This window comes from Euprymna scolopes, chromosome 46 (assembly GCF_053919585.1).
Source record: "Euprymna scolopes isolate OS-2025 chromosome 46, ASM5391958v1, whole genome shotgun sequence".
Taxonomy (NCBI): domain Eukaryota; kingdom Metazoa; phylum Mollusca; class Cephalopoda; order Sepiida; family Sepiolidae; genus Euprymna; species Euprymna scolopes.
In genome coordinates this window covers 68,980,955-69,003,481 of record NC_136527.1, presented here as the reverse complement: position 1 = coordinate 69,003,481, position 22,527 = coordinate 68,980,955, and the positions used below count along the sequence as shown (strand labels likewise).

Genomic DNA, 22,527 nt, shown 5'->3' with positions numbered 1-22,527 from the left:
GATAATTTTACTATATGATAACCAGTTGTTTTACATCAATGTAAGGACATTTTAATATAATCAATTTTTATGTGATTTTTATATGAGTTAATGAACGTTCATGTGATAACCAGTTCTTTTACATCAATCTAAGGACAATGAAGAAAGAAAAAGATGTAGAGTTTGAGTTTTGTAAAGATATTATTGTCAATGCCAACAATGGAGAGTGTTGAGCTTTTTTCTAAAATCTAGACGCGCAGGCTACATGCATTTCCCGATCTTTTGGCATGTATCAGTTTTAAAGTGTTGGGTAGAATTCGCAGGTAATAATTACTTAACAGGAATGGTGACACCAATTATTTCACTTCAAGCCTAACTAAAAAAGCGTCGGAGTTTTTCAGAGTAATCTACGCCACTAAATGAAGCTGAATATTATTTTTGTCGAACTCAATGAAACAACAGAAATATCGTAAATGATTCATGAAAACATTTTCCTTAAAAGATATTAACCATTGTAGATTGGAAATCACAGAAAATTATAAACAAATGATTAAAAATTGAAATGTGTAATTCATTTGTGATCATAAAAAAATGATAGATTCGTACATTTTTATTTTTCAGAAACTTTAAATTAAAATTGGGTAAATTTTGTATTTTATTATTAACTATATCAAATATTTTAAATATGAATATTTATTATGCAAGACAACATGTAAGTCGTTATGCAGAATAATTTATCGGGCATTGTGCAATAATTCCGATAAAACAAACCTAAATTTTTATGGCGTGCTTATATAAATGTAAAACAGATTTATTAAAAATGCTCGCATGCCCGTGGAAATATTTAAGATTATATAGCAGAATACTTGGACATTTATAAATATAACTAAGAGCCAAATTAACAACCATAGTTTTAGTCAAAATACCAATATACCAAACTTGTCTATCCGACAGCAATGGGGTCCATGAAAACGATGTAAAAAGTAACCTATAAATGTGTGTTCACTAAAGTTAATATCTTGTTTAAATTAACTTTATATTTATATTGCTAGAGATTAGGCATCTCTTCGGTTGGCAGACATAACACGCTTTTTAGAAACTCCAACTGAAATATTTCAGCTTATTCAAACCTTCCTCTTGTGTAAAATATTTTGTATATCTCCTGCACATTTTACCCAGGTCGGACAGTTGGGTATATTGGTATTTTGACTAAAACTAGGGTTGCTACTTTACTCGTATTATGCCATAATACCATGTCCAATATCTGACTGTAGGAGAATATTTAAATTATTTCTAAAAGTGTGTCATCAGAGTGTCTCTTCATGTGCCTTCTTAAAGTTTTTTTTGCTGAAAAAGTTGAGGGGCACACTTCACAAACAAAAGGTTTATAATGCTTGCGTGTTTGCATGTGACTCGTTAAATGATGTTTTCTTGCAAACACAGCCTGGCACACTTCACAAACAAAAGGTTTTTCGCCGGTGTGTGTCCGTATGTGCTGTTGTAAAGTGGATCTACGTGAAAATACAGAGGGACATCTGTCACAATGATAAGGTTTTTCACTTTTTTTTATTTATTTTACTTCAGTATTAAGAGATCAAGGGGCTCCCTCCTGGAGCTAACACTTGATTCTGTTATGATTTAAATTTATATCCGAGACCCGTATGTATCCGTCTGTGTATCGTTAAATTATATTTTTTTGCAAACGCAGAATGACAAAATTCACAAACAAAAGGTTTGTCAAGGAGCGAACTTGAATGCCTACTCTCAATTTTTTTTCATTTTTCTTAAACGTTTTCTTTCTAGGAGATGGGACATCCAACAAGATGTCTGACATTTACCCCTATTTTAGTGAGTCCAACCAAGAGATCTTTTCAGGATTCTAGCCGTCCCTTTCAGTGCAATCGTATGTATTTCAGTTGCACTTGGTTCACCGGGTATGCTTGCTATGTACTTTTTAAAGTTCTTTTTCATAAGCCCAGTTGCTCCTATGATGACTGGTATAATTGAAACGTCTTTTAATTTCCAATTTCGTTTCATATCATACATAAGTCCTCGATATTATCAAATGGGATTGCTTTGAAAATGAGAAATTACACATTTTACAGGAAAAATGTTTTACGCCAGTGTTTGTCGGCTTGTGCATATTTTAAATATATTTTTCCGAATAATTGAAATTATACACTTAACAAATTGGGCTGTTTTTTGTATTTGTTGACGTGTGACAAATATTCAAATCGAGAAGTGTACACCTTTGAAGCTTAAGATTCTTTCGAGGGTTTATTTTATTTTGTTTTGTAAATGAACTTGTTCAGAAAAATATTTTTCTCCTTAAAACTAAGAGACCGTTTTATTCCGTATGCATTTTAAAAACAATCCTTTGTTGTTCATCCATGGACCTGTGAATAAATAAGTTTTGTTGATGAAAAATATTATAAATATACATTTTCTCATTATCTTTCAGCATTTATTAAATGTAGTCATTTAAAAAAATAATTTCAATAATTTTACGAATTTGTAAAAAAAAGTTAATTTTGTAGGTTTTTGGAAATTACGTTTGAAATCAAATTAATTTTATTTGAATATATTTTAGTACAATTTCTCACTTTTCAAAAGCAGAATAAATATAACTCATCGAAAATCAAATTAATTTTATTTGAATATATTTTAGTACAATTTCTCACTTTTCAAAAGCAGAATAAATATAACTCATCGAAAATCAAATTAAACATTCATAAAAACATGAAAAGGAATATTTTTCAATTTGATTTGATATGAATTGTTTTTAATAAAAATGATTAAGAAATTAAGTAATGAAAAAATAATCAGGTGTAAGTGGATTAAGAAACTCCGTCGTTCGCAAATGGATTTTGCACATGTTTTATGAAAAGCTACAAGTGTTTATATATATATATATATATATATATATATATATATATATATATATATATGAATTCTGCACGTTTTACGAAAAGCTATCTTTCGACAGCCAAATGCTCGCCCAAAAACTGATTAAAAAGCGTGCTGCATATCTGAATACACCTTATGTAAAATTTCAAATGTTTGAACTCAAAATTGGCTGAATAGTTTGCTAGAGACCGCAAAGGTAAAATCTTTTGAACTTCGGCCCCTTGGCAGCCACATTTCGACAAAAAAAATCGATTAAAAAGTTTGCGCTATGTCTGAATACACTTTATGTAAATTTTCAAATGTTTAGACAAAAAGTTGAGCGAGTAATTTGGTAGAGACCACAGAGGTAAAATGTTAAAACTTGGACCCAAATCATGATACCTTACCATTTGTTTTGGGCTCAAATCAAATTAAAAAGTTTAATCAATGTCCAAGTAACCTATATCCAAAATTTTTAAAATCCAAAATTTACGGAGGAGTTTTGCTAGAATTTTCAAAGGGCAAATTGTTGAACTTTGACCCCTTGACAGCCAAATTTCTGGCCGAAAACTGATTAAAAAGATTTTCCCAAATCTCAATACTTCTTATGTAAAATTTTGAGTCTGTAGACTGAAAATTGACAAAGTAGTTTGGCAGGGAAATGTACACACACAATTTCACTTTTATAGAAATATAGATTTAAAACTGATCGAAGTTTGCCTAATACCATCCCCTCCTGAACTTTCTACCAACTTTTCCTATTCATTCAAGTGTCCCATTTTACAGGTGTAATTATTATCGTGTACCCTCACGCCACGTATCAATATTTTGGACTTTCAATACTTATTAGAGCGCCGTTCCAACGGAAAAAAAACATCCTGCTTTTTAACTAAAAATTGTAAAACGCTACGAAGACAAGCTTGGTTGCATTAAAACAAACAACATTTTGTGTTCCAAACTTTTCTACATAGTCGCTACCATTCGAAATGCAGTTTGCCAGGAATTCAATAACGCATTTCTGCTTACGGTGCACATATATCCCAGGATCTGGTTTTTTAGAGTTTCACACCGTCAATATCTGCAACAGAGATAAAACTTTCATGTAATGATGACTGAACTGTGCATTAATAAGGTCATTTGCAATCTTCCTCCGATCCATTTTGGCGAAATAAAAAAAATTGGAGGCATTACATTTAGAACACTTCTCGTATAAGCGATATTGACTAAGAATAACACAAAAGTAGCACTTCAACCCGGTTATGGCTGATGGAATAAGGACAATCTACCTTCGTAATTAGATAAAATTGTCTGCCCGAAATCCGCGTATTTTTTTCGATTCACCTATTAGTTTTCCCCACATCCAGAAAGATTTACTTGAAGAAGGTCGGAGGTTAAATCGGTCTAAACATCGTGAATATAATAACTAAGATGATAAAATAATTCAAATGATATGAATAATTATTGTTTGTTAAAGTGAATTCATTATTTTATTTTTTTGAATTCTCGTCGTAATTTTTTTCTATTGAAATATTGTTCATTTTTAATGAGGTTAAAATTTGGATTGTAATAATATTAATGTGTGTTGAGTTTGTGAAACAATTTCCAACTAAGGTAGCCTAGGTGTTAAGTAATACAAAAGCCCGTGATGAACCCATATTTTATTAAAAAAAAAGAACAACAACCAAAAAGATTAAATAAATTAGAGTTGAACTAAGCTAAGACACGTATTTAAATTGATTTTTTAAAAAAACTTAAATCATTACATATCACAGAGTTATAAAAAGATTAAATGAATTTTATGTTACAAACAAATTAAAGGCAAAATAAATCATACATTTTCTTAGTACGACGCCATTTGCATTTTTCAAATTCAATTGAAATAATATAAAGTTTTAAATAAAATAGTATTAGTTTGTGGTGTGATTCCTTTCGTTGGTAGGACCAGTTTGAATGACAACGTGTTTGGAACTTTCACAACCCCAGCGAATCAAGATTAAAGTATAGTATCTGTTCTGATGCTACATTTCAATTCTTTTGTTCTCAGTGGAGGATAAATCCTTCACGACTGAGACAATTTTTCATTTCTGTTCATTTTCTCCACATGAGAAAACGACCCTAATGTCTAACTCTGCCATCGTGGGGAGACAAATTAAAAAAGGAACAACAATTATAATTAACAGTTAAAAGTTATGCCATAGCAAAGTAAAACAAAAATTGAATTTCTTTTTAGTTACTTTCTACCTTAATAATCACCTTTTAAATGACGATTGTTATAAGTTTTCGGGTATGCTGAAAAAGAATATCACATTCAAATATTTCGCTAACAAATAATTTTCCGGATATTAATCAATAAATGATGTAATACCTTATGTTATAAGTAGTGGCCATTGTAGTACGAGTACATATTTGGCGCATGCTTGTGCGTACAACAATGGCCTCCACTTATAACATAAGGAATTACATTGTTAATCTGCAGAACATTTTAATGCAATATTTGTTTTCAGCATACCCGTAAATCTGTAAAAGTTGCCATGTTAAAGTCGATTATTAAGGTGGAAAATAAAAATTTACCGAAACATTATATATCTATACATACACGGGTATTCAAATAAAAATGGAAAAATCAAAGATGGCGATTTATTATTACACTAGCGAGGGGTACCCGGCACTGCCCGGGTATTTAGAGGGGGAGGGGGTTAAAAAAAAGTAAGTATGAGGATCGAACCCGAACCCTTGAGGCAAAGTTGTAAATAAAAGTGTGAAAAAAAAAAGTGCGATGTTAACCATTGCCCCACCGCGAGATGCTAACGGAAACACGTTTGAATTTATTTAATGAGTTGGATTTAGCAGGTGCCCGTTTTAATGAGTTAATGAGGTCAAGTTTGACTGCAGGATAGTATCCATTTACTGCTGAACGCTTTTTTTCCACCCCCAAGATGTTATAGGAAAAAGACTAACCCACACGCGGCGAGCGACAAATCTTGAATATTTATCTTCCCGAAATCGAGCAAATTAAATAGACAGGCGAGCTTCGTTGTTAACTGTGAGATATTACGATGTATATGTGATATAAAAAGTTTTAAGTTGTGAACCGACCAACCGCTTCTCTGAAAGAAGCCTTTTGTAGACACACAGAAAAAGCGAACACACATACATACATTTTCGCTTTTATATTTATAGATTTGTCAATGGTTCATTTACTGAACAAATCACACAACTAGAAAAAATACTTGTGTTATTTTATATGAACCGACTTATTAATTTTTGGGTGAATAAGTTAGAGACAATCATAATAGATAACAAATTTGGAAGATGGTCAACCACATTCCGACCGGATGTTTTAACAACATGTAACAGTTTTCTATGGAACAATAATCTTGTTTGATTTCTTCAGAAGTACCACCAGTCAGACATTAATTTTCCCCTGACTTTACCCCTCCCCAGAAGCACACACATTATCTTCATTCATAAAATAAAATTCTGATTTATGGCCTTACGCCGCTATTTGATTTAATAATGATTCGGAAATGCGTGATTATTTTACGTTAAAATTTCGTTAAAGTTATTTTTAGATTTGCCAAGATTTCATTTTATCAATTTATTAATTACGTGTCTTTTTTTTAATTCGTTCGAAACAAATTCAACGTTAAATTCCAAAGGAAATTGTTTTGAAAGTTTATATTTAATAGTTTTGCTATAAAATCATTGCAGAGTGACAAATTATTGTTATTCGGTTATATATGAAAATTAAAATATTACATCTGATTTTCATCCTACTTTTTGTTGGCATGCAAATAAAATAAGTGGTTTGATGAATTACACATTATAAAATATTCAAGTTTTCTTTACATGCGTTTATTTTACCCTAAATTGAATTTTGAACATCATTTAATTATTCTAAAAAAATAAAGAAACAAACTGAAACGTGCAAACCGGAAGAGTCTTTAAATAGTCTGTACTTTTCATAGAGAAAATTTTATTTTTTTAAAAGGGCAGAAAAAATCAATCAATACATGATTCAACAATTAACAAAATACGATTATTAGAATTTAATTAAAAATTCAATTTTATACACGTTAAAAGGTTAATCCAAGAGTTTAGTTTGTTGCTGTTGTTTTTTTTATTTTCGCTTTTTTTTTCCGTCAAATTTCACAATTAGAAAATAAAATGTGATAATTTGGAAAAGTTTAAAAAACATATTTAAAAAATATTAAACTAATTCATATAATATTATACTTACTTTTATCCAATCTTATTTCGATTAGCTTGCGTGGTGGAGACTTCACCGGTTTTGCTTGCTGTGAATGACATGATTAAGTGAATCTCGTCGAGTTTATATTGGAAAAGTCAGCGCATGCCCGACTGCTCCAAAACGTGATTTTCCGATTCTTTTCTCACCTTCTGCTGCCTTATTGAGACGGCTCGTTCTCTGTTAACTGGGGATTGTCTTTTGCCTTGTGCAGTTCTAGGAGGTCCGCCCTCTCAGGTATTGCCTTCCGTCTCGAGTAAATAAAGTTTCTTGCCTACTGCATGAGGCACCCCGACCCGAGAATGCCGACATGGCTGCCCAGGCAATTATAAATGGGCAAAATGCTCAACATCCGTTTCAATAAAGCAAAAAAAAAGTATTCAGTTAAATCCTCGGTAATCTTGCAGTATACTTAATAATTTATGTATGTCGCTATAGGTGGGAAAACAGATTCAATAAGAATTTCCAAAAGCTTGCGATTCGAGGATAGATGCTTTTAGAGTTGGAAGCTTTCCAATATATGGGTGTCGGACAGGTCGATAATATTTACGTGTAGAACGCATCCAAGGCAGTAAGCTTTCAGAACACATTTCAGTAAATCACTTATAACACAAGCACATGGATGCATCATAGCTGTGATGGTACAGGGGTTGAAGCTTGCTGGACAGTGAGAACCCTATTGGATTAGAGACTTTTTTTGAGTCTGTGTAAGAGAAAGAGAGACTAATTGTTGGTGCACCAGCCTAGATGTGAGAGCAATCCTCAAACGATTTCAAATTTCTAAAATGTCAGTATGTTTGGAAAAACAGAGATACAAGATGAAATTTCAATAGCGAACGATTGGAGGATAGAAGCATTTGAAAGCTTTGCAATATATGTGCGCCTCAACAGTGAATAAATGAGATGTAGTTGACTATCGGATTGGTCAGGGTTATTTTCATCGAGAAGGCATTCAAGGTAGTGATTTTACGAAGCACATTTTATTAAATTACTTGTAAAACAAAAATGCATGATTACGGTGATGGTACAGGTACTGAAGCTTGATACAGAATGAGAGACCCGTTAGATTAAATACTATTTTTTGGATGGTGTATAAGAGAAATAGTTGTTGGTGCATGAGTCCAGATGTGCAAACAACCATCGATGCATGGGTGAATGATAACAGTATAATAATATAGACAATTGGCAGGTGTAATAAGTTTTCAAACACAATAAATTAAATATTAGGCTGAAGAGTTTGAATGCTGGGCACGATGCTATAGAGTATCAATTTGTACTTGAGAAAGTTTTATAATTTAAACGAAAAATGTTTTGTCCTGAATATTGCCATTGAGATGTAAGGAATATTATGAACTGAAAAACATATCCATTGGAGAACGCTAAGTGAAGAGTTCTTTAGTGAAAATGCTGGTTCACATTACATTTCAATTTCAAATTACTGTACGTCGTTATAAAACGTCGGAAAACAAATATACAATGATAACTTTCAAAGGATTGCGATTCGAGGATAGAAACTTTTAGAGTTGGAAGCGTTCCAATATATGGTTGTTTCAACAGTGAAAGAATCGGGATATAGCTAACTGTCGGAGGAGTAGAGGTTATTTACGTCGAGAACGAATCCAAAGCTGCATCTTTTCAGAGCACATGTCAGTAAATCAGTTAGAACACAAGCACATAGTTGCATCATAGCTGTGATGGTTCAGGAGTTGAAGCTTGATAGACAGTGAGAGACCTATTAGATTAGAGACCTTTTTTTAGGACTGTGTAAGAGAAAGAGTGACTAGTTGTTGGTGCACCAACCTAAATGTGAGAACAATTCTCAAACAATTTCAAATTTCAGAATGTTAGAAATAAGGTGTTCGGTAGAATTCACAGTTAATAATAATTACTTAACAGGAATGGTGACACCAATTATTTTACTTCAAGTCTAACGAAAAAAAGCGTAGGAGTTTTTCAGAGTAATCTATGCCACTAAATGAAGCTGAACATTATTTTTGTCAAACTCAATGAAACACAACAGAAATACCAGGAAAGATTAATAAAAACATTCTTTAAAAATGTATTTGACTTTGAACACTGGAAATTATCATAGGAAATTATAATTGACAGTGATTTCAAATTGAAATGTGTAATTCATTTGTGATTATTATAAAATAATAGATTCTTACATTTGTATTTTTCAGAAATTTGGAATTAAAATTTGGTAAATTCTGCATTTTATTATCAACTACATTTAAAAATACGACTATTTATTATACAAGACAACATTTACGTGATTGTGCAGAATAATATTTACCAGGTATTGTGCAATAATTCTGAAAAACCAAACCCAAATTTTGATAGCATGTTCACATAAATGTTAAACAGATTTATTTAAAATGCTCGCACACCCGTGACAATATTTCAGATGATATAGAAGAGTACTTGGACATTTATATAAACATAACTAAGAACCAAATTAACAAGTAAATGTTTGTTCATTAAAGTTAATGTATTGTTTAAATTAACTTTTATTTATAGTGTGGAGATGGCAGACATTAACCCGATTTTAGAAACTCCAACTGAAATATTTCAGGTTAATCAAACAGTCCTCTTATGTGAAATAATTTGTATATCTCCTGCGCATTTCACCAGGTTCGTTTGGAAATTGTTTTCTGGACCCTGACGCTGTCTAACATAAACGTTTGGCATATTCGCATTTGGACTTATTTTAACGTTGATATATTATTCGTATTATGCCATAAAACCATGTTCAATGTCTGTCAAATTATTTGTAAAAGTGTGTCACCAGCGTGTCTCTTCATGTGTCTTAAACTTGATTTTACCGAAAAAACTGAAGGGTACACTTCACAAGTAGAAGATTTTTCATGCGTGTGCTTCAGAGTGTGTGTCCGCATGTGTCTCATTAAAGTATATTTTCTTGCATACGCGGAGTGACATAGATCACAAGCGAAAGGTTTTTCGCCAGTGTGTCTCCGGATGTGGTTTCGTAAAGTTGTTTTATCTGAAAATGCAGTGTGACACACCTCACAATTATAAGGTTTTTCACCCGTGTGTGTCCTTATGTGGTTTTGTAAACGGGATTTCTCTGAAAACGCAGACGTACACATTTCACAGGAATAAGGTTTTTCGCCAGTGTGTGTCCGCATGTGTGTTCGTAAAGTTGTTCTTTGTGAAAAAGCAGTGTGACACACGTCACAATTATAAGGTTTTTCACCCGTGTGTGTACGTATGTGCCTTTGTAAATTGGATTTGTCTGAAAACGCAGACGTACACATTTCACAAGAATAAGGTTTTTCGCCAGTGTGTGTCCGCATGTGTCTCGTAAAACAATCTTTTCTTGCAAAGGCAGAATGACAAACTTGGCAAACAAAAGGTTTCTTAACTGTGTGTGTCATCTTATGGATTATCAATTCTGATCGCTTTAAAAATGATAAATTACACATTTTACATGAAAAATGCTTTAGGCCAGTGTTTGTCGGCTGGTTCATATTTTGAATATATTTTTCTGAACGTTTTAAATTATATAAATTGTGATTTTTCGTGTATTTCTTGACGTTTGACAAATATTCAAATCGAGAGGTATACACCTCTGAATCGAACGGTTTATTTTATTATTTTTTTGTAAATGAATTTTTTTAGAATAATATTTTTCTCCTTAAAAACTAAGAGACAGTTTTATTTCGATTATATTTTCAAAACAATCCTTTGTTGTTCATCCATGCACCTGTGAATAAATAGAAGTTTTGTTGATGAAAAATATTAGAAATATACATTTTTCTCATTATTGTCAAACATTTATAAAATGTAGTCATTAAAAAAATTTATTTTACTTGAATATATTTTAATATAATTGTTCAATTTTGAAAAGCAAATAAAGATAGATCATTGAAAACGTTATTTACTTTAACATTTTTTGTATTGTGATTTCATTAATGTAAAGCAATGAAAATATGTTTTCAATTTATTTTGAGATGAATTGTTTTTTAACAAAAAATGCTACACAATGTTTGGGAATTAATTTTAAAAAATAATCAGGTGCAAGTGGACTAATACTTATAGGCTTTTTATATTGTGATTTCAAAAATGTAAAGAAATAAAAAGAAGCCAGTGTTCAATTTGATATGAATTGTTTTTTTTTTTTACAACAAATTCTACAAAATCATTGAAAATTAATTTTAAAAATAATCAGGTGTAAGTGGATTAAGACACTGAAGACTTTATAAAAAAAGGTTACATGCGTAATACTAAATTGATTTTAACAGTAAATGTTTCTCATCGTAAAGAAATAAAAAGAAGCCAGTGTTCAATTTGATATGAATTGTTTTTTTTACAACAAATTCTCCTTCACTGACTGAAAGCAGAAATGATTAAGTGCAATATACAAATATATTAGTCAATAAGTAAGAATACAAATATATTAGTCAATAAGTAAGAATACAAATTATATTAGTCAATAAGTAAGAATATACATATATTAGTCAATAAGTAAGAATACAAATATATTAGTCAATAAGTAAGAATACAAATATATTAGTCAATAAGTAAGAATACAAATATATTAGTCAATAAGTAAGAATACAAATATATTAGTCAATAAGTAAGAATACAAATTATATTAGTCAATAAGTAAGAATACAAAATATATTAGTCAATAAGTAAGAATACAAATATATTAGTCAATAAGTAAGAATACAAATATATTAGTCAATAAGTAAGAATACAAATTATATTAGTCAATAAGTAAGAATACAAATATATTAGTCAATAAGTAAGAATACAAATATATTAGTCAATAAGTAAGAATACAAATATATTAGTCAATAAGTAAGAATACAAATATATTAGTCAATAAGTAAGAATACAAATATATTAGTCAATAAGTAAGAATACAAATTATATTAGTCAATAAGTAAGAATACAAATTATATTAGTCAATAAGTAAGAATACAAATATATTAGTCAATAAGTAAGAATACAAATATATTAGTCAATAAGTAAGAATGCAAATATATTAGTCAATAAGTAAGAATGCAAATATATTAGTCAATAAGTAAGAATACAAATATATTAGTCAATAAGTAAGAATACAAATAAATATATTAGTCAATAAGTAAGAATACAAATAAATATATTAGTCAATAAGTAAGAATACAAATTATATTAGTCAATAAGTAAGAATACAAATATATTAGTCAATAAGTAAGAATACAAATATATTAGTCAATAAGTAAGAATACAAATATATTAGTCAATAAGTAAGAATACAAATATATTAGTCAATAAGTAAGAATACAAATTATATTAGTCAATAAGTAAGAATACAAATTATATTAGTCAATAAGTAAGAATACAAATTATATTAGTCAATAAGTAAGAATACAAATATATTAGTCAATAAGTAAGAATACAAATATATTAGTCAATAAGTAAGAATGCAAATATATTAGTCAATAAGTAAGAATGCAAATATATTAGTCAATAAGTAAGAATACAAATATATTAGTCAATAAGTAAGAATACAAATAAATATATTAGTCAATAAGTAAGAATACAAATTATATTAGTCAATAAGTAAGAATACAAATTATATTAGTCAATAAGTAAGAATACAAATATATTAGTCAATAAGAATACAAATATCGGGCCAAGTATCGACAACCACGAAGAACAGGCTAGATCGCCGAGCAGCGAGATTCACCCCAACTATAGCCCAATGCGACATAACCTAAGACAACATCAGCAGCAGTCATAGCTACTGCAGCAGCCTCCAGCCATCGCCTCACCCAGACGACATCCACATCAGCTATCAAGACCACCTCATCCTTTGCCACCGACCGCCATCCTTATTCCAACTAGCTGATCGACATCCCCGTCATTGCTTCCGCCATGCACATCCTGACAAGATCAACAGCATCTACTACGATCGTATTGAGCCTAAATAAAAGTTTGAAATAAACTTCTTCGTTTGTCTTTCTTACGTTCATTTTTGTAATATAACAGTGTGTACGCTGTTTGCAGATGATCTTTTTTTTTACAAAAATAGTATTTACTTATTGCAGAATTCGTTAAAAAATGAAAGTATGAAGCGAGATAACATAAATACACTAAAACCAATGCAATAGCAGTGTCAGAAGACGACATTAAAAATGCGTGATAAAAATTGAATAATTCGACCTCCTATCTTTCAAAGCTTATAACTACTTTAAAAATGTAATTTAAACCCTATTTCATTTTCAATTAAAGGAGCGAAGACCAAATTTAAAATAAATAACAGGTTTAATAGCAAATTATGCAATATTTTTTATAATCGGATTTCTTTAAAAAAAGATTTATAACGCAAATCAATGAATATTAACTGGCTTCGATAAAATATATGTACACATATATATATATAAATTCAAAAACAAATACTTACCTACAAAAAATACTATTCAATGGGTACTTCCATTCTTCATTGATAAGAATTTATCCATATTTATATTTCATGTATTTCTTAAATAAAATAATTTCTTAAACGACTATTTGAAAAGACCGCCATTACGTAAGTATTGTTATGGTGTTAGCGAAGCACCGAAGCGGTGTTTCTTCTGGTTTTGAATTACGGATGGATAGAAGGACGTAAAAACGACACATTCGCCTTAGCCGTCTAGCCTTGTGCGTGAAGAAATATGTGCCACGATAGGTGAAAACTAGTCACATTTTACTTATAAGTTTTTGCCTTAAAAAACCGGTCGAGGATTTTTTCTTTTTTTCTTTTCTCAATACATGAGTTTTTGATTTAATATATTTCAGTACTTCTTTATGAAGTGATTTCTTTTAATATCTAAAAAAACAAAACACAAAAATCATTGAATGAAATAGAAATAATTGTCGTAATTAAACGAAACTTTCTGTGCAATATAAGATTATATGGTTTCACTAAAAAATAATTCAACGGCGTTTGGACTTTACAGGTAAATTTGCAAATAACTTTTGTTGTTTTAAATTAGTTTATTTTATTTATTGATCTTTTATCTTAATGTTGTGATATATAAAGTTAAGGTGAGAAATTAATTATTTTCATTTTAATAGACATTTCAAAATGGGGGGAATGAATTAAAAAAAAAACGCTTGTCTTGATTATTATAGTAGTCGATTTATTCGAAAAGAGCATAAAATTTCACATTGAACCTGAAAATATCGTAACAATTGAATCAATAGAAAAATTTGGATAGATTTTTAAAGTGAAAAAATTGAAAAAAAAAACTCGTAAAATTCAATTGATTTCATTACGTAAACAAAATGGCTGCATGAAGGCGCGCAGGCACTTTGTAAACTCTGGGATTTTTTTGTTAATAAAAATAATATTTCTATTATTTTTTAAACGACTTTTAGAGTTTATTTTGGAAGTATATTCCATAAAGAAAATAAACAACCCACTTTTTAAAGAGAAATTACGAGTTTTTTTTATATTTTATTCGCAGTTTTGTGTTAGGGGTGTCAAAAATTCCCAAAAAATTCAGACACACCAACCAATGCAATAAACACTGATTTTTATTTCCGTAAAGCAACTCCAAATTCGTTTACAAATATATAAAATAATAAAAATCATATAAATTTGATTAAAATATGTCTTAAATAATCGTGTTTATTATTAGCAGTTCATTATTGTTTGATTTCTTTTAAAATTAATTTTATTAAGAATGTTTTTAAAATAAACTTCATCCGATTATAAAAATAAAATAAACGTGTGCACTATATTCTTTGCCACGGTTACTTATAGAAAAATGATCAGCTAATGTTTTAATAATGGTAAATCCAACCAATAAAATGCAAAGGCGGCAACATAAATAGATTTAAACCTTTGCAATATAATTTTCTTGAAAATCTTAAGGAAACGTAAACGTCATAAACTCAAATTAATAAAGAAATATTATGTTAGCCTTAATTACAATATTATTTCAACTATAGTAATAATTACTATCAACATTGAATGATTTAATTTATTTTTTATAAATATATACTTTATTAGAAATGTTATTCACAAAAAAATTGGACCATATTTAAACAAAATAACGATTACACACGAAAAACGTATTAAAATAAATAGTTAATTTAATTCAGTCTAAAAATCTTTTAAGATTTTTTCGTTGTGTCACTGCAATTTACGGGTGACATTCGTAAGAAAATCAGAGACTTAAGGAATTAGAACAAACCAGATAAAGTTATATTTTCACATTCCCAATTGGAATCGTGGCAGAATTCAAGTAGAGATCTGAAATAACTGATAATCATACACAAGAATTCCATAATAAGAATAAAGAAATTTGTTTTAATCGATACATTTATAAAAATGTTACATTTTATCTTATTATTAGTTATTATCATCTACTTTGCAAATTAGAATTTCAATTTGCAGAAGAAAAAAGGGATGCAATACATGAAGAATATATTAAAATTGTAAAATTAAAGAAACAATATATTCATTAAAAAGCAGATGATGAACCTCAACTACGTTCTTCATTTCTTGATTTTCTTTTTAAGGTTATTACATGTGAAAACTCTGAAACCCTTGTATAATTATTTTAATAATAAGAAGAAGGTATGTTTCGGATGTGAACAGAAGATTAAATTAACATTTTTTTCGGTCGAATGTCAAAGCAAATAATGATGTGTGTGCATTTAACAAGAATTTTTCGGTCGAATGTCAAATCAAATAATGTGTGTTCATTTAACCAGAATTTACTTTTAAGAGATTAATTTCGTGTAAGTTTCTTGGGGTTCGGTAGAAAGACAATCGCACTTTTACATTACTACAATCCCTTAGTTTTGTTGTACCCCGAATAAAATACGTCTCTTGACCCAAGTCGGAACGGTGCCCGGAAAACTCGTCTCGGGAAAACTCGTCTCCAGAAAACTCCTCTCCTTTCGCTAGGTAGGAAAACTGGTCCCTTATTGAATAAATATCGATTGAAAACACATTTAATGATCGTTCTTGAAGGAGACATTGTTTTTTTTTTTTAATAGACTATAGCCCCCCCCCCCATAATATTTAAAAAAAATATTTTTACTTGTTTAATGTTTTTTTGTTGTTTTTTTTAAATAAAATCGATTTTCTAAGTGTCCGTTTTCTATCTAACTGGCTAAGTTCTTTCACTTCTTTTAAAGCGTTTATTATGTTCATACAAAGTTAATTACAATTTATTTTTTGTTGTTCTTATTTTAACGATGTTTTTTGGAGTCATAAAAACAATAATAAAAAACAAAACCAAAAAATTAAAAAACAGGGAGCGATTCGATTTAACGTACTTTTTTGTTTTGGTTTTTTAATTATGATAGTTTTTTTGTTATGTTTTCGTTTTCTCTCATACCAAATGCACTCATGCGTTATTTAAAATTAAAATTTTATCAATTATCAACATTTATTGTCGTCCTGACGACGAGTTTTCCGGAGATGAGTTTTCCCGGGACGAGTTTTCCTAAATTCAATCAGAACATAACATCGCATCCATATTTAAAAATAAGTACACGTATTTACTGTTTTAAGTAAAGAAAATAAATTCTGACAGACTAAACTTCATCATCCGTATGTTTTAAATAAGGTGTAAAATAGATTAATACAAAACCAATAGAATTTACAAATTTTTCGTAAAATTTATTATTGTTGTAAATGTATTTTTACAACGAAACAAATATTTTCAATATTATATATAGTAAAAAAAATTAAAGTAACCTTTTTTGCAAAATAAAACCCGACATGTTTAAACATTAATGAAAAGTAATCCAATCCTAATGTTAGTTATTAATTATAAACTTAATATAATAAAGTAAATTTAATTGAATACACGGGAATTGTGCTTTTCACGACAATTTTTATTTATAATTATTTTCCACCGAGAAAGGTACATGTCAACAAAATAAACAGTAGTAAATAGCTGTATGATATTAAAAAATAGAGCAAAGAAACGTTATTTGGTAAAATCCATTGAAAGCGGTCGGTGGTTCTATGAGAAAATAAAGCTGTGTACGCATTATAAATGTTTCTTTTCTGTGTCTTACGTTATACATTAGTACATTAGGGGTCATTTCGAGTTAAAAGTTTATTTACTGCACTCATCTGGACTGGAGAAAATCATGATTCAAATGTGTGTGTCTCGTCTAAATAACTAACGATAATTCTCTGATATGGCCAACAAGACGGGTGATCAAAAAATCAGATCGAGCGTACCGGAAAACGAAATGAGATCAAATTGACAATTGGCCTTTTTTTCTTTTTGGCTTGAACTTTGCGCTTTTCAGATTAATTTGTTATATTTTATTTTCTTGGTGGATAATTTTTTTTTGCCCGTGTTTTTTTTTTTTTTTGCCCGTTTTTTTAGTCTCATTCGTTTTCCGGTACGCGGTACGCTCGATCTGACTTTTTGATCATCCGTCTGGTCGGCCATATCAGAGAATTATCGTTAGTTATTTAGACGACACATACACATTTAAATCATGATTTTCTCTAGTCCAGATGAGTGCAGTAAATAAACTTTTAACTCGAAATGACCCCTAATGTACTAATGTATAACGTAAGACACAGAAAAGAAACATTTATAATGCGTACACAGCTTTATTTTCTCATAGAACCACCAACCGCTTTCAATGGATTTTACCCGTTATTTTTGGTTTAATGTTGTCAATATGTCAAATTAACGGAGATGGAGCTTAGCCCCTTCTCCGAATCTTACGAAAAAAAAAAAACGATTTCTTTAATGAGAACATAGTAAGTGGTAAAAAGCTAACAGTCGGGTGATTGTATAAAGGACGATATACCGACGTTCAGAAACGGTTTTAAAGTTTTTCTTTTTAATCATTTCAATATTTTGTTATTCTTTTTTACTCAAACGAAAAAAAATGGAGCAATTTGCTAAATCGTTATGAGACTTTTTTCTGAAAAAAAAATATAAGTAAAAAAGTATCTACTCTCTCTAATTCTGCTTTGCGATGGTGGTAAGGCAAATCATCTTCCATCTTGGTTTAGTATTTAAAACAGATTGAAGTTTGCCTAGTATCATGCCCTCCTGAACTTTCTTTGTTACAACTGTTTCTATTCATTCACGTCTCCCATTTTACATGTGTAATTTTTATCGTGTACCCTTACGCTACGTATCAATATTTTAAAGTTTCAATCCTTATCATGAGCTTCGTTCCAACGGAAAAGCCTCCTATTTTTTTTAACTAAAAAATTTAAAGAGCTACGAAAACAAGGGTGGTTGCATTAAAACAAACGACCTTTTGTGTTTTAAACTTTTTTCTACAGTCACCACCAGTGGAAATGCATTTTGCCAGGAATTCAATAACGCAGTTTCTGCTTACGTCGCGCATATATCCCAGGCTGTACTTTTTTAGAGGTTCACACCGTCAATATCTGCACCAGAGATCAAACTTTCATGTCATTAATGCATGAGTTCAGTCATAAGGTAATTTGCAATCCCCTTCCGATCCATTTGGGCGGATTGAAAAATAGGAGGCATTACATTTAGAACACTTCTCGTATAAGCGATATTAACTAAAAATAACACAAAAGTAGCACTTCAACCCGGTTATGGTTGATGGAATAAGGAAAATCTACCTTCGTAATTAGATAAAATGGTCTACCAGAAATCTGTGTATTTTTTAGGGTTCTCCTATTAGCCCCCCCCCAAAGATTTACATGAAAAAGGTCGGAGGTTAAATCTGCCTAAACATCGTGAATATAAAAACCAAAATGAGAAAATAATTCAAATGATGTGAATAATTATTGTTTGTTAAAGTGAATTCAGTTTTTTTTTTAATTCTCGTCGTAATTTTTTTCATTGAAATTTTGTACGTTTTTAATATGATTAAAATTGATGTTAGTAAACGATATATTAAAAATAAAACAACTAAAAAGATTAAATAAAATAGATTTGAACTAAGCTAAGACACTTATTTCAATTGATTTAAAAATAAATAAAATTATTACGTAGTGCATATAACATTGTAATAAAAAAGATTAAATGAATTTTATGTTACTAACAAATTGAAGGCAAAATAAATCATGCATTTTCTTACTACAATGTTATTTGTAATTTTTCGAATTCAATTGAAATAATATAAAACTTTTTATATACAAGAACACAGAGACAAGCATTTTAGTTTTTGTTTTTTTTGTAAAAAAAAAAAAAAAAATGGGTGGGTGAGACAATATATTAGTTTATGGTGTGTTCCCTAGACTTGAGTAATTTTGAATGACAATAGCATGTTTTTGAATTGCACAACAACGATTATAATCAATAGTTAAAAGTTTCATAAAGGAAAAAAAATGGTAAATTTTTACTTACTTTCCACGTTAATAATCACCTTTTAAAATACGGTTTTTCAGGTATACTGAAAACAAATATCGCATTTATCATTCCCACAAATAGTTTTCCGGATATTAATTAATGTAATTCCTTATATTATAAAATATATTTGTATGCGTAATCACGAGCATATTTTAACGCGTGCATGAGCGTACAACAATGGCCACAACTTATAACGAATTACATTAATTATTATCTGGGGAAATATTTGGGAAAATTTTAAATGTGATATTTGTTTTCCGCATATATGGAAATTAAAAATGGCGATGTATTAGTACATTTGTCAGTGGTTTAATTGCTGAACAAATCGTACAACTAGAAAAATACTTGTGTTATTTCATATCAACCGACTTATTAATTTTTGGGTGAATAAGTTAGAGACAAGCATAATACATAACTTATTTGGAAGATGGTCAACCACATTCCGACCAGATAAAGTTTGAATGACATGTAACGATTTTATATGGAACAAGTATTTTGTATGATTTCTTCAGAAGTGTCAGTCAGACATTGATTTAAGGGGACTTTTTACTCCCCTTCCAGAAGCACACAAATTATCTTCATTAATAGAAACAATCTGATTTATGTCCTTAAACCGCTATTTGATTAAATAATGGTTCGGATGTGCGTGATTATTTTACGTTAAATTTTATGCCAAATTGACCTTCCGCTTTAATATAATTGTTTGTACTTTGTCTTCAACGCTTTCGTTGTATTAAAAAGGAATTGCAAAAATAAATAAAATAAAACGTAGAATCACACTTTTTGTGGAAGAAAATATCATAATCTACAAATTTCTCTGCCTTGTAAATATAGATATATATATTTCCATCTCTGCATTTGCCCAGATTTCATTTTATCAATTCATTATGTGTCATTTTTAAATTCGTTTGAAACAAATTCAAAATGCAATAATTTTAAACGTTTACATTTTTAATGGTGTGTCTATAAAACCATTTCAAATGGTTAAATTATTTTTATTCGTTTTATAATTATTGTAGAATAAATATTAGTTTTACTTGTATCCGATTTTCATCCGACCTTTGTTTTTACATTCAAATAAAATAATTGGTTTGATTATAAAGTACACGTTATATAAAGTTAAGATTTTTTTTTTACCCTCTATCAGGTTTGGAACATCATTTAATTATTCTAAAATATTGAAATCATGTTTAATTTTAGTATTAAACATTAATCCTAATTACCGGCATTTTCTATTCAAACACAAATTGTATTTCGATTAGAGTAAAATAGTGAATACGAGAAAGACGGGAATGTGTTCAAAATGAGATCTAAATAATAATTCTATTAAAAAAACAAAAAAAAAACAAAAAAAACTGAAATATTCAAAGCAGAATGTCGTTTATGTACAGAAAAAGGTTTTTTTTTTTTTTTAAACGACAGAAAACTTATTAAATCAATACATAATTCAAAAATTGATAAAATACATTTATTAAAAGTAAATCAAAAAAAATTATTTTATACACGTTGAAAGGTTAATAAAGAATTGTTTTATTTGTAAAAAAGTCAAATTTCACAATTAGAAAATAAAATGTGGTAATTTGGAAAGTTAATAAAACATATTTACAAAATATTAAACTAATTTAAATAATATTATACTTACTTTTATCAAATCATATTTCGATTTGCTTGTGTGGTGGAGACTTGGTAGTTTCGCTTGCTGTGAATGGCATGATTAAGTGAATTTCGTCTAGTTTATATTGGAATAGTCGGCGCATGCTCAACTGGTTCAAAACACGATTTTCTAATTCGTCTCTCTATCAACTTCTGTTTCATTATTGAAACGGATTGTTCCCTGTTTACTGGAACATGGCCTTTGTCCTGTGCAGTTCTAGGAGGTTCACCGTCGAGTTAAATAAGTTTATTGCTTACTGCCTGAGACACCCCGACCGGGGAATGCCGACATCATTTTTGTTTTTGCGCTGCCTTAACCCCATCTACCTTCCGACCTTGTGTCACATCCTCATACGATTGTACAGAAGTAAATACCCTCTAATGTGTAATAACAAATTTGATTTTTATTAAACATGTGAAAATAACTTAAATTTGTATTTCTGGTCGATTTTTGATTAAAACATTAAATTCTTTCATCAAATCAACATGTTGCAAATAAAATGATTAACTTTATCAAAAAACTAGCATGGGTGCCCGGCGTTGCTCGGGTGTTTGGAGGTGTGTGTTGAGCCAAAAAAAAAAAAAAGAAGTGGTTGTAGGAAGGCAGGCTCCAACCCCTACCGCGAAGGAGGAAAAGAACGGGGGAAAACTTGACGTATTTGCTGTTACGACCACCGGCAAAGCTAATCAATCGAAAAGAAGGGGTGACTTTCGAAAATATCGGCGAAAAAAGCGACCGCTCCCTGTTGAAAAGTGCCCAGTTGAGGGTGAAGAAATTCATGTTTTTTAGCCAATTTTTCGGTATCTGTCGTCTGAAGGGTCGAGCTTTAAAACGATACTGATCTTGTGAAAATCCGTCACCCCTATCGAAAGTTTTACGCAGACATGTAAACATACATACGTTTATATATTGGTAGCTCAAATTTTCGACCCGAACCTATTGAAAAGCTTGCCCTATTTCTGAATACACTTTCTGTAAAATTTCAAATGTTTAGACCAAACATTATCTGAGTAATTTGGTAGAGACCGCAGAGGTCATTCTTTTTAAACTATGACCCCTGTTATGACCCCATACCATTTTATTTTTAGGCCCCAATTAAGTTAGATCCTGCCCAAGGACCTTTATCTAAAATTTCAAGTGTTTAGACCCAAAATTGGCGGAGGAGTTTAGTAGAGTTCTCAAAGATCAAATGGTTGAACTTTGAACCCTTAACAGCCAAATTTCTGGCCGGAAATGGATTACAAAGATTTTACCGAATCTCAGTACACTTTATATCAAATTTCGAGTCTATAAACTGAAAATTGACAGAGTTATTGCGTAGGGCAATGTACACACACAAACACAGACAGACAGATACTTTCACTTTTATAGATATATAGATAATACTATAATGATTAACTTTATCAAAACATAATACTACTTACATATTA

The 22,527-nt window shown here is 30.0% G+C and overlaps 1 long non-coding RNA gene across 1 annotated transcript; it reads right to left on the bottom strand.

The window, feature by feature from the left end:
* Nucleotides 1-292: 292 nt before the first annotated feature.
* LOC145270479 (uncharacterized) lies at nucleotides 293-21,145 on the bottom strand. The gene is made up of 3 exons (XR_013865384.1): nucleotides 21,086-21,145; nucleotides 7,106-10,841; nucleotides 293-2,375 (listed from the first exon to the last, which is right to left on the bottom strand). It is a non-coding gene; the product is annotated as an uncharacterized LOC145270479 (long non-coding RNA).
* Nucleotides 21,146-22,527: the final 1,382 nt, after the last annotated feature.